Source organism: Lonchura striata, chromosome 18, assembly GCF_046129695.1.
Source record: "Lonchura striata isolate bLonStr1 chromosome 18, bLonStr1.mat, whole genome shotgun sequence".
Classification (NCBI taxonomy): domain Eukaryota; kingdom Metazoa; phylum Chordata; class Aves; order Passeriformes; family Estrildidae; genus Lonchura; species Lonchura striata.
The window spans coordinates 1,636,730-1,646,707 of record NC_134620.1 but is presented as its reverse complement, the minus strand read 5'-3'; positions in this window follow the sequence as shown (position 1 = coordinate 1,646,707).

Here is a 9,978-nt window from a genome sequence, read left to right as displayed (position 1 = left end):
CAGAGTTGATGGAGGCAGCTGGTGAACACCAGAATGGGATGAAACCAGATGGAACCAGGACTGCAGCCAGCCCAGCAGAACACTCAAGAGAGGATGGGGCTCTGGCCCACACCTGGGCATGGCTCAGCATTGTGTATCTGGAGCCAGCACAGTACCTGACACCAGCTGGAGAAGCACCATCACATTACACAAAGCTGAAGAATGACATCACAGCATTGCTTCACAGGCTCCTGGTCACCTTTCAGAGTTCCTTCAAGCTCCCACCCCTTTCCTCCAGGTTTTACTTGGGAAGATGAAGGAAAGTGGCTGAAACTAGGCCTGAGATATCACACAGTGCAGAAAAAGTAGTGGATGAATGAGCTTAATGTCACCAGATACAAAACAGAGAAAATCAATAGAAAAATTAAGACACTGAATCCATGAGACCTGGGATGGCATCCAAGCCCCTCTTTCCACCATGGAGGCAGTTGTTGGACAAACTGAAGAGGCTTCCAAGACACTCAGATTAATAACTACTCATGGGTTAGTAAAAGAGAAGTAAAGGAGTTGAATACAGGCAATAAAAGTGTAAAATTAAATACAGTTTAAGAGGCAACGTTTGTCACAAACACCTTATACACATCTCTTCATGTCAGTGCTGAAGACCACTCAGCAGAGCCGCTCATGATGTTCATGATGGTGGCTCAGGAGGGTAAATCTGGGAATTGCCCCAGCATCCTCTTGAGTCACTTTCTTGCTCATGCAGGCAGCAAAGCTGGGGCTGGTGCCTCAGGAAATTTGGGCGCTGTAAACTCTCCCCAGTCCTCATGCTATCCTGGCACAGCCGACCACCCAGACATAAGCCCATCCATGGGCTCTGATCACAGTCCAAGCCAGCCAGAGGAGAGCCTGCAAGTGAGCAGCCTATTGATAAATGCAAAAATCCCATGTCACAGACAGGCAGGCAGGTCACCAGAGGCTCCAGGCCAACCATCACATCAGGGTGGCTGTGGCAGTATCAGGCTAAGTCTTGGGATTCTCCAAGGGTGGAGATGTCCCAGCCCTCTTTGACTGTTTCAGAATCACTCTCCTGGGAAGGAATTTTATTCCAAGATTGAACCTGAATCTTCCAAGCTTCAGCTGGTGACTGTTTATCCCATTGCATCATTCAGCACCACCAAGAACGGTTCAACATCATGAAGCTATGTTAGGGGAAATTTAAGCTGATTGACAGGCTTTAACACTCCAAGAGGCTGCTGGGCCCTGCCCAGGCTCTCCAGGGAATGGTCCTGGCCCCAAGCCTGCCAAAGGCACAAGAGCATTTGCACAGTGCTGCCAGGGATGCACAGGGGGAATTGTTGGGGTGTCTGTGCAGGGCCAGGAGCTGCACTGGATGGTCCTTGGGGTCCCTTCAGCTCAGGGTATTCTGTGATTCTGTGACCTTGCTCACTGACTGTTCTCAGAATCCTACCCTCAGCCCAGGCCTGCCCCCTCCTCCTGGTGCAATGTGTGCCAGCTCCATGAGCATGGTGATATCCCTTGTCCAGGCCTTTCCAGTTTCTTACATCCCTCTTGAGCTAGGAGACCACATCTGGACACTTTCTTCAGACGTCTGCCTGTGCCCTTCCCAGCAGTTTCCACTATGGGCTTTGCCTTATTCTGAGGAAAAACAACAAGCTGATGTCCACCCTGAGGTTCTCTGCTGCTTCCAGGGTCTTTTCAACAGTGTCCTTCCAGCTCAGACTCTTCCCATAATGTCCTATGATGCCATCCATGTGAAGGACATGGATGAGGCATTGCCACACCTATCAGGAAGAGCTAATGAATCTCTTTTCCAGGCATACTGCAGGCTTTCTTCCCACCACTGCATGTTGGATATCTCTGACTGACAGCTCCCTGTGATAGACACCAGTGAGGAGGTCTTGTTCAGGGGTTCACAAACCAGCAGAGGCTGAAAACCATCCAATAATTTTCCTGCAGCTGTGAGTTCCACCAGGAAATGATACATACTTGCTGTTCTGAGCTGCTTTCCAGGGCTGTTTTGGGCAGGCAGAAAACTTTGACCTCAAGGAAAAACCAGCTGAACCCAGTCATAATGTTGAGAAATCAGATGTTCTGCTTCCCCAGAGACAGAGCAGGACCCACCTTCCCTGACAGACAGGTCGGGCTGTTGGTGACAAGAGGTGGCTTATGGCCGAGTAGAAGTTGTGGGAGTGGCTGTGATGGAGCCAAGCGCCCTCCGTCCCACCAGCATATCATCCATGGGATCAGAGGAGCACAGTGACACTTTTGGCTTATCCTCTCCTCCACGAACACTGCAACACTGATCTTCTTCCCACTGCCTCCTGATTTCCCAAAGCAGAGAAGGGGCTGTTGGGTTGGACAACAGCACATGTTTTTGGCTTGGCCAGCGAGCAGCAATAAAAACCAGCCTGCTGCCAACAATTCATTTCCTGTTTCAGGCCCTACCAAAAATAAACTCAGAAGGGAAACTCCAGTGAGAACGAAATACACAGGAGACAACCCAGAGCTCTCAAAACTATACAGGAAATTTCTTTCCAAGCGTTCACTAGGAAGGGAGACAGCGGTTTCAGAGGGAATTTCATGCTGGATGAGGGGTGTGAAGGGGTCTGGGCAGCTGGCAGCTCCAATCAGGATTATAGGAATCAGGTAACATTTCCTGTGGCTACATTATACATGGGGAAATGGCCATTTCCTTCTTTGCCTCACAAAGTGGATGCAGGGTCTTGACTGCCTTTCCCAGGACACTCGGCTCCAGGGCTGCCACACTGGGGACACTGGATGTCCCCAGGCCTCGTGGATGATGTTCTCGTGCAGCCAGCATCCAGCTGGCACTGGGCTCTCCACCGCCAGGCTGCGTGGATCACCCCAGCTGAGACCCCAAAAATGTGCAGTCACTGCAACACTACCAACAATCATTTCCCATTCCTCACCACAGCCATCGGCAGCCTCATCAACATCTCTTGGGGACAGTTGGTGTTTGAGGAGGGCTCTGGTGGTGTTTCAGTGGCAAGAAATAGAAGCCTTTTGCAGGCCATCAGCTGCTGCTGTTGTGCTCTCCCGGTGCCCACCAGCTCCTGATGCAGGTAGCACAGAACCTGCGGAGCCAAGGACGGGCACTGTGCTCTTGTGAGATGGCAGCTCCAGCATCAGCCTCCAGCAGGAAGGAGAAAGCTGTGCCCCAGGGGTCCCTGTGAGCATGGGTGCTGGCTCTGGGACCGTGCACCACCAGCCCTGGCATGGCACAGACACCTTGATCCAGCTCCCGCAGCTTTGTCTTGGAATGGTGGAGCCTCTGGGTGGGTATTTGCAGCCTTTTCCCTCATAAGAAAATGGGGCAGGGGGGTGGGGAGTGGTTTGTCTCTGTACCCTGTGCCCGGGATGCCACAAAACACAGGACATTGATAAAAATACATACTCCCGGAGTATATGCACGCACACAAAAATATGTGTATATATTATATACACAATTTTTATAAGTCAATATACATTTTGTATGTACATATATTAGGAAAAATTTATTACTGGAATGTATATTATATATATATATGTATATTTTATATATATATATATATAACATAATATAAAAATGTATTTGTATGCACTCCTATACACTCCGGAGAAAATGGAGTATTTATTTAATTATTCTTTCTTTTCATAGACACCCACACTCTCCTATATACTCCCACAGTACATGGTACATATACTTCCAAATATATAACATAGATTTATACACTTCTGTTGTTTTACATCTACAGTAAGGTATATATACATAAACACTTATGTACTTACCTGTTTTTCTGAGTCAGGAGCTGAAGGTGAGGATGTTGAGGTGAGGCTGAGCCTGCCCACAGCATCCAGGTGCCAGCCCCATCCCTGCTGGCATCATGGCAGTGCTCCCCAGGCACCTCTCAACACTGTGCCCACAGAGCAGGTTTTGTGATGCTGAATCAAACAAGTGCTGTTCTGTACTTCCCTGAGGATCTGGGCTTCAGGGAGCTCCAGCACAGACTTGCAGGGAAGTGGGGCCGCAGGATATCTGGCAGGAACTTCACCTCCCAGCACCAGCCCAGCAGCAGCTCCAGGCTCTTCACACAGCATCACTCTAAAGCCACTTTGTCCCCACCGATGGGCACTCAGGGCTGGGCAAAGCCACGGTCACCGTCTCTGCCCTGTCATGCACTGCATTGCGTTCCGTGTGCTTCAAAGTGGGGATGCTTCTTCAGCCCACCGAGACCTCCAGGGGCGGCTCTGCAGCCCCACCCGTCCCATGACGGATGGGGCTGCCGTCAGTGCGCGTTCAGCGGGGCACAGGGCAGCGCCCCGAGGGCTGCACCGGGGAGGGGCTGCAGCCGCACCCCCACTCGCAGGCATCGGCTGGGCATGCCGCACACCCTGCAAACCCACCCTGGCTCCGTTTTAGACTCTCCCTCACCCGTGGAGTAGTGGAAGTGTTTCCACGGCATCCAGGACCCAAATTAATCCCCGACCGCAATGAGCTACGCAGAGCAAAGGGCATCTAGCACACGGAGCCATCCCCGATCAAATCCAAGAGCCTCAGCCTTTATTTCAGCCTCTGCAAGCATCATTTGGGAAAAATCCATATTTTTTCAGGGAAAGCACGAGGGCACTCTGTCCAAGGGTTTTGTGCAGGAGAGGAGGAATCATCAGGTGGAAGTCAGGCAGAGGTTCCGGGTACCTGATTCATCCCCAGCCTGCGCTCCCGGCTGCATCATGCCTGCCCGTGTTTAGTCTGTGTGGGAGCACAAATGACTGCTCAATGTCATCGCTCTAACCGGATCTGGATTTCATTAGGAGCCACATGATCGGCCCTGGCTGCTGCCGGGGGCTGGCCACGCTCCCCCTGAGGAGCTGCGCAGGATGCAGGGTGAGGGTCGGGGCGCGGGGCTGAATGGGCCCCTTGTCTACAGCAGAGAAGCCGCAGCCACCTCCTTGGGACCAGTGCTTTCTCCCCCTGAGAGGCTTGGAGACCCCAAAAATATCCTGAGGGGAAGGGGAAGGGAGTGCAGCCTGCAGCTGTCCCCCGCTCAGTTGATGACTGTAGGGGCACAGCAAGGGGGACCCCAAGACCATGAGCTGGGGTCCCTGCCCCTGCCCAAAGTCAGGCTGCAGACACAGCGAGACACAGATGCCAACTGGGCAGCCCCAGCCAAGGGATAGAAGGCTTTGGCTCCAGGCTGCTGCAACCCCTGCATACAGTCATATCCTTTATATCTCTTACATCCCTTGGATCCTTTACATCCCACTGCAACTCTTACATCCCGTTGCACTCTCTTAATCCCTTGCAGCTTCCTTGCACGCCTTGCATTATTAATAGCCTGCTGCAGCCCTTTAAGCATATTTTGCATCCATTACATCCCTTGCATCCTTCTCAGCTCACTGAATTCTTTATGTAAGCTGCATCCTTTGTGTCCCCTGCAGCCTGCTGTGTCACTTGCATCCTGTACATGCTTTGCACTCACCCCCTTGCAGCCCATGGCCCCTGCACACAACTCCCAGCCAAGCCCACACATTTCAGTCTCATCCGAGGTCTTTCTTGCTTACGAAGCCCTATGCAATGACCTCGGAGCACCTGCACCAGCCAGCCAGGAGCCTCTCCAGGGGAAGCAGCTCCTGCCCCCTTGCCCAGGCTCTCCAGGCAGGGTGTTGTCCATGGGGTGAAAAAGACCAGTCACCTCACATCAAACAGACCTGACACCCTTCTCTCTGCAGGTGGCAAAGACACGAGATGCTCCTGAGCTGCTGAGCCACAACCCACATGAATTTGCCCTGGCTGAGAATCCATGTCTCATCCCAAGAATGTGCACACAGGACATATGGCTGCGGCTTCTCCTCTGAGTCCCCTTGGAGCTTGGCCCAGACAACCAAGGCCTGGACATGTTTGCCAACACGTTTCCAAGGATGTACACTGCCCTTCCAGCCCAGTACGCCTTGGTCTCCTAGCTACACCAGCAGCCAGCCAGCAGAAGAGCGTGTAGGCTTCACCGGGTAGCACCAAGAGCCAGTGACTACCTCGATCCAGGTCTTATTTTAGCTGCAGCTCAGGGGTGAAATTCCCGTTCAGATATTCAGCTCCAGAGGCCAGAGCAGGGGAAACACTTTTACTCTGCAGTGTTTAAATTGGAATAAATCCGGTGAGCCTGAGGCTGAGGCTCTGGCAGTCCCAGCCATGCCCTCCCCTTGTCCAGGGGATGAGGTGAGGGCCCACAAAATGTTAAAGTGGCCTGAAAAAGGAGGGGGCAAGGCTGGGGATAGGTGGCAAAGCCAGTGCGGTGGGTGACCACGCAGCCAGTGCAGGGTGGAGGCAGAGGGCTGCTGCTGGAGCCCCTACCCCAGAGGGCTGGTGTAGCTCTTAGAGGGTTCAAAGAGGAGTTGGAGAAGACTTGAGGAAAGCATCCAAGCCAAGCTGGCTGAGGAGAGACAGATCCAGCTTTAAGGAGAGGAGCCCCCCAGACCTGGCCCTGCAGGGGGGTTGCTGCTCCAGGAAAACCCTGGCTCCAGCCCTGGCTCAGGCGCCAGCCAGGGACTAAATGCAGGCTCCGTGGCTTGGGCTAAGCTGCAGTCCTGTCACTGGCCCTGGCCATCTCACTCCATACTGATGCCATGGACAGCAGAGCTACTGTTGGGATGCTCACCAGCTCTCAGCCCAAGGACCAGATGATGCTGACCTGTCCCTAATTTCACAGTAAAGGCAGTAAAGTTATATTTGATGCAGAACTGGCAGTGCATTGGCCTCTTTCAGTGATAGCTGGCTACCCAGTGACACCAAACTCATCAAAGATTGGGGGGGCCACTCCTGGCTCTGGAGTGGTGGCTCAGAGCCATGGTGACGTGGCAGCTCTCCCAGGGACTTCAGGCTTGGACAGACATCTCCTGCAGGAAGGTGTGTTCTCAGGGTTCTTGGGGATTATTCCCAAGCACCAGGCTCCACAGACACTCCACTCCTGTTGTTTTTCTTGTCCCTCTGCTTCTACCCAGCCTCCTCTGCACCAGCAGCATGAGAAAAGCCCTGCAGCCGCTTTAGGAGCTCAAGAAGCAGCAGCAGGACAAGATCAGCCACAGATTCTTCTATGCTAAATAAAGGAACATCTCACTCTCCCAGTGCAGAGGTCCCATGGCCATGAGCACCCAAATGTGGCCTCATTCTGCCCAGCAGGAAGAGTGCCATTGGGCTCTTCCCCAGCCACTCTTTCACCCCATGGTGGGGGTGACAGGGTGAGGAAGGACAGAGGAGCTTTCTCAGGTCTATCTGTCCCTTCATAGTTCAAGCCAGGCTTAGTTAAGGCTCTCTTTGGGCATCACAACCCAACTGCAGGGTTGTTTCTGCTCTCAAGTCCCTGTGTCCAGCAGCCATGGTTTCGTCCTTGGTGCTGGCATGTTCTAGGGAGCTCAGGAAAGACCTGTGTTTCCTCCACCCATGCTGTGTCACCCTGAACTGCTTGTGGCACCACTGCAAACACTGCTGGCTGGTCAGGGACTACCGCACCTCAGCCTGAGCCCACTCCCCAGGAGCCTCCTGCAGATCCCAACCTATCTTGATGTACTTCCTGCTTGAACATACGGAGCATGGGACACCCCAGGTCACTGTGCTCCCCAGCGCCAGTCCCAGTGTGTGCCACCCACTCACCTCCCCTACATTCCCAGACCAGCCAAGGGCTGCAGATTGTACCCAATGGCTGGCCCAGCTGCAGTCCAGCTCACTGAGCTCCTTCCTCCAACGCAAAGCCCACATCCCTCTGTCCCCATGGCACTTGTGCAGGTCCTGGCAGAGAGCCCTGTCCCAGCTCCATCCCCACAGAGAGCTCGCCCTGCATCCCCATCAGCATCCTGGCCCAGCACTGCTCCGAGTGCAAAGCACGGCCAGGTGCCTGACGGAGCACACCCCAGCTCGGATCCCTGCTCAGGAGCCCCGAGTTCCAGCATTTGTGCCGCCAGCCCTGCAGGCTGCCGAGGCAGCGCCCAGAGCTGCCGGGCTAATGAGAAATGCATGGGACCCACATCTGGTAGCGATTGAGCCGGCAGCAGCGCCGGGAAGGGAGGAAGCACAGACTTCCTGCAACACAAAGGAAGGGAGAGGAATGTCCGTGGCAGAGCAGAGGCCCTGGCCCCCCCCTCCCTCCACCTTCACAGGGGTGCATAGGCTCCAGATGGTGCTTGCTTCCTTGCTGGCACTGCTGGAGAGCGTCTCCGGGCATGTGCCTTCCTCTTCCCCGGCCTGAGCCTCTCTCAGCTGCCCAGCCACCCCCCTTTCCACCCACAGGGATGCACAGGCACCCCACAGCCGCTGCCACAGCCAGGCCATGCACTGCCAGAGCCTCCTGCATGGCCTCCTCCCTCCAGCCTGCTGCTGCTCACGGTCCCCACAGCCAGACACCCCCAGGCTTGAAAGCCCCTCGAAACACCCTTGGGCAGGGAGTGGAAGCCTAGTGAAGTCATGAGAGCAGCAAAGTAAAGGCAGAGACTGTCTGTACTGTGCCATGCTCGTGAGGCTGTGACACTGAAGGGGACAAGGCAGGTGGCATTTACATTCTTACCGGTGCAGGAAGCCGTGCCAGGGGAGGCAGCTGGTCTGGTTGTGTTTCACATGAAGCCTTGGTCACCATACCAGAGTATCACTGGCTATCAATGGGATTTTGGGTTGTGCTGCTGGGGTTATTCCCCGGGACAGCAAGATCTGTGACAGAAGGTGACACACAGAAGGGAATATTTAGCTGCCATCAAATCTTCACGGAGGAGTATGGCAAAGTTTTGGGCATGCTTTCATCCTGATCGAGGCTATTGCCTCAGTTGAAGCTAGGCAGCACAGCTCATAGCTTTTGTTTTAAAGAATCCTTTTTTCCCATTACCCAGCAGCTCAGCCTCTGGCTGCTCCAACACAGCAAAACCTCATGGTGGTTCCTGAGGAAATCATTCCATGGAGGTGCTGCTACCAGGCTGGGGGAAGGATGGGCAGGGGACAAGCTGGACAGATGAACACAGCAGGGTTAACTCCATAAAGTCTAAGTAGCCCAGGCATAGAGAGATCTGCAGCCAGCCCACCCAAAGCCTCTCCAGCACTTGGGATTTGGGGATCCTTGAATGGAAATCTGAGGCATTGAACTGGGGGAAAAAAAGTAATTTCTTTTCAGGGATGTTTTCAGGATACTCCATTTTGCTAGAGATGCTCTGTGTTCCGTCTGACATTGCCAGTCCCCTTGAGCAGCAGTACAGTTTCTGTAGGCCTTTAAGTCCTATTAAATCCAGTCTTTCTAAGGCATTTTAACCCATTTCAATTAATCTTTCCTCTTACTAATTCAAGATAGGAACCTTTCCCTGTGCTCTGCTGCCATGAATGCACAGCTCATCCTTCACTTCTCATCTCCCACAGCCCAGCACGCACGGGAAGGACCCATAACCATCCCTGCATGCAACACTCCATGTGTTTTTAGGGATTGGAAGGGATCTGGGCAGCCATGCCCATCATCCTTCCTAAGGCATTCATAAATATTGCCCAGCATGGCCCTGGCGCAGTGTCCATAGGGGATGTTCCCCACTCCACAGGCTGGAATTACACACACAGTGCAATCCCACCATGGCGGTGACGCACCACGTGTTTGGCCGTGGTTGAAACCACCCTGCCACCCAGTTTTGGCTCATCCACTCCAAAACGGACAAGTTACGTCTGGAACGCTGCTGATGAGGCCATGCCCAACACGCTGAAGCAGGAGGCCAGGCCGAGGGCCAGGCCGAGGGCCAGGCCGAGCCTCCCCCCGCGCCTCCCCCGCGCACGCCTCAGGCGCGGCCGGGCCGCGGGGGATGCCGGGAGCGGGGGGCGGGGCGATGGGCGTGGCCATGGCAGCGGCTGGGCCGCGATTGGCTGTCTATGGGGGCGGGGCTTGTGCAGGCTGGAGGGGCGAGCGTCTCGGGAGCGGGGCTGTGTGGCGGTGCCGCGCATGCGCACATGGCGGCAGGCGGGCG